The sequence below is a fragment of the Galeopterus variegatus genome, unplaced genomic scaffold (assembly GCF_000696425.1).
Source record: "Galeopterus variegatus unplaced genomic scaffold, G_variegatus-3.0.2 Scaffold529, whole genome shotgun sequence".
Taxonomy (NCBI): domain Eukaryota; kingdom Metazoa; phylum Chordata; class Mammalia; order Dermoptera; family Cynocephalidae; genus Galeopterus; species Galeopterus variegatus.
The window spans coordinates 405222-408874 of record NW_007726640.1 but is presented as its reverse complement, the minus strand read 5'-3'; the positions used below and the strand labels follow the sequence as shown (position 1 = coordinate 408874).

The window sequence follows — 3653 nt, the reverse complement described above, 5'->3', positions numbered from 1 at the left end:
GATGCAAGGTTGGTCGAGAACAGAAATGAGGCAGAAGCCAGCAGGGCTGGGAACAGTGTCCAGAGCTAATGTAGGGAGCAGCCTGGGCAGCAAGGGACACACACGGGAAGTAGCAATTTCAACCAGTAATGAGCACACCAGAAGGCCCGCAGTCCCTAACTGTGTTAAGATAAGGCACGTATGGCATTAGGCAGAGGCATACCATAACAGCCAACCCATTTATTCTCCCGCTCCCCACCCCACACAGAAGGAGAAGTGGAAAAACCAGGGAAGGCTTTGCTGACCACAGGCCTATGAGCTTCTGACCTGCAGTGAAGCACAAACAACACAATTCCCACAACAACAAATTTAGGAGACAATGGTGGGTGTAACGCAGTGGTTCTCAACCGGGGGCAAGCTTCTCAACAGGGGACATTGGGCAAAGTCTGGAGACTTTTTTTGGAGGGTGCTACTGGCACCTAGTGGGTAGAAGACAGGATGCTGCTAAACATCCCACAGTGCACAGGACAGCCCCCACCACAGAGAATGTTCTGGCCCCAAATATCAACAGTGCCGGGGTTAAGAAACCCTGGTCCAACCCAGAAAAGTGCCTGGAGATCTGCCCATGAAAATTAGTCATCTTGAACGTTTGTCAAAAATAACAATATTATGACCCACTCCTGAAAATTATTGATTTATCTATTCTTGTGCTCTGCCTGTTCCCACAAAGGGGTTGAGATAAAGTTAACAGTAAAATGACATAAATGAGATAATCGAAGACTGAAAAAAAAGAAAAAAACTGAGAAAGAGGAGAGAGTTGCTTCAGGGTTAGGGCTATGATTCCCCTCCGTTTCCCACACCATGCAGCATGCCTGGCTGTGTCGGGAACCCACTGCCCTAAGTGTCTCTGACTCATGGAAGGAGGTGCACTCTGATGAGTGATGAAGTGATTCAGGGGCACAGACTTTGCAACCATTTAATTCCTGGTCCCTCTCTGAGGTTTTCAGGATGAAAGGCAAAAGAAGGTCAGTTATTCCAGAGAAGCTACACATGCCAAAGAACACACTTAAGAGGTAATCCAGTCCTTTTTGATGAGCTGAGGCACACAGAGGGGAAGCAGCTTGATCTAGGGAAGACAGAAGCAGAGCCCCTGGACCCAGGTCTCCAGACTCCACGTGCACCTGCTCCCTCTTTTCCATCGTTTTGCTTTGTTTTTTTGCAGTTGGCCAATACAGGGATCCAAACCCTTGACCTTGGTGTTATCAACACCACGCTCTGACCAACTGAGCCAACTGGCCATCCTCACCATTCCATCTTGCTTATTGCCTCAACACATCTGGAAGAAAGCCTTGCCTTCCCAGAAACCTCCCAGCCTCTGCTCCCTCGCAGTGCAGATTTACTCAAGTCAATTAAAAGCTGGCTGAGTTTTATTCTATGTTTATTGGGTCATTAGTGCTTGGTAAAAATAATGTTTTATATAATAATTAAAAATGTGTCTAATGGAAACACCACCCAAATGTCTAACACAATGTGGTACATCTACAATGGAATATTATTCAGCCACAAAAAACAATGAAGTACTGACACACGTTACAACATGAATGAACCTTGAAAACATGCTAAGTGAAAGAAGCCAGACACAAAAGGCTACACATTGCATGATTCTACATGGAATATCTAGAATAGGTAAACCCATAGAAATTAGGTCAGTGGTTGCCTAAGGTTGGGGAAGATGAGGCAGCGGGAGGCTACAGGTGATGGCTTAAGGAGTATGGGATTTCTTTAGGGGGTGATGAAATATTCTGGAATTAGACAGTGGTGTACAATCTTGTGAATACACTAAAAATCACTGAATTGTACATTCTAAAATGCTGAACTTAAGGTATATGAGTTATATCAACTAAAAAATAATAAAATTTTAAACATCTGCATGGGACAGGATAGATCAGGTGTAAGTAACACAAGGAATGTGGGGTATAGAATAAAAAATCCAAGCTGAGAGGCTTTCTGTACAACCCCTTCCTGAAGCCAAGCTCTCCCTTCATCTCAAACAGTTTTTGTGAAGAGAATGAGATTAAGTGCACGAAAGTACTTTGTGAACCGTAGACAGCAGTAACAGGAATGATGTTAGAAGAACAGTCCTCTCTGTTGGGAGGAAAGACTTCTCAGTTGCAGGCAACTGGCCACCAGTGTTCTTTTGCTTCTAATCAGTGTGCAGAGGGGAAACTAGAACATTCTGTCTGTAGGCAAGATAACTCATAAATGGCCTCTTCTTGGAAAGGAGGGGGCTGTGGAGGTTCAACCTCCCAGTCACTCTGAAAATGTTCCTGCCCAGCCCACCAAAATAAGGTTGAAGAGCTACACTGTCAGGAGACAGGGCTGGTGAGCCAATGCAAGTCCTCTTCTCTGTGTCACACAGACCTTTTCCCGTGCTACCGGTCAACTCCCCCCTCTCCCTTCCCCCCATCTCTCCCACACAGAAAGGGCTGGAACAGCCCAGATGCTGGCTGTGAAACTTCCTGGGCCTGCAGGGCTGTTCCTCCCACCTTCTCTAAACATAGTTAAGGGTCTCCTCCTCCAGCTGCTCTATCTTCAGGCCAACAAGTAGCCTTTACTCCAGTACGAGTTTATACCAGAGACCCTAAAGGGATCTCCAGGAGAAAGTGGGCAAGACTGCGGGACAAGAAGGTAAGCCCTGCAGCTGCAGAGAAGGGACCTGCTCAAAGGCCTGAGCCCAGCCAAGGGCAGTCAAGACTGCTCTGCAGATTCAGAGAGTGCCAGTTCCCAAATCTGCCCCAAGGCAAGAAGGAGACAGGCAAACATTGTCGGGTCCTGCACAGACCCACAGAAACCCGCTCAGTGCATGGATGCATTCTCAGCCCCGGCATGCACCCATGCAACCACAAAAACACCAGAATGGGCCACAGCTACACCGACACATGCACATAAACATATAACCCTGAGTGATATTCCGAAAAGGAAAAACCCAGACAGCCGCGAACGCACGTGAGACACAGAGCTCAGGGCATGCTCAGTCATTGTCACACAGTGACACAGGCACCCAAAGGGCACAGCCATACACACTCCTACAGCTAGAACTCCAGAGGCATACAGACGGGAACAATTTCATATGTATACAGGGCCACCCCCCGCGGCCTGCCTCACACAGCATCACACAGGCACAGTTCTCAGCAGACAGGTCACAGAGCCACACACACTCTCACATATACACAGCCAGGTACGCAGGAAAAGGGCACAGACCTACCACAAATCTAGGGTCACACATCTCAGAACCAGCGTCACATACATATTCTACCAATTAGGAGTCCCAGTCGCACATCCAGTCTCCCGCAGTCATCCCCAAACGGGGGTCACACTCGCAGTCACCCGCAAATGAGAGACCCAACCAACACACGAACAGTCTCCTTCAGACAGGGGTCACCAGATGGGAGTCCCAATAAACACACGAACAGTCCCTCCCCCAGACAGAGGTCACACCGCACACACGGTCTCCCGCACTGTTACCGCGGCCCGGCCGCCCAGGTCGGTTCGTACCGCGGGGTCTCCGGGCCCCTGCGATGTCGCCCCTCGCCCTTAACGCGCGGCCCCGGCTGGGCTGTCCTCGGCGCGGGCGCCCGGCGGCCCAGGCCTGGCGCGGCGGGCCCGGGTCTCAC

The 3653-nt window shown here is 49.4% G+C and overlaps 1 non-coding gene across 1 annotated transcript; it reads right to left on the bottom strand.

Moving 5' to 3' along the window:
- Positions 1-1202: 1202 nt before the first annotated feature.
- On the bottom strand, positions 1203-1277 carry TRNAI-GAU. The gene has a single exon. It is a non-coding gene; the product is annotated as a tRNA-Ile (tRNA).
- Positions 1278-3653: the final 2376 nt, after the last annotated feature.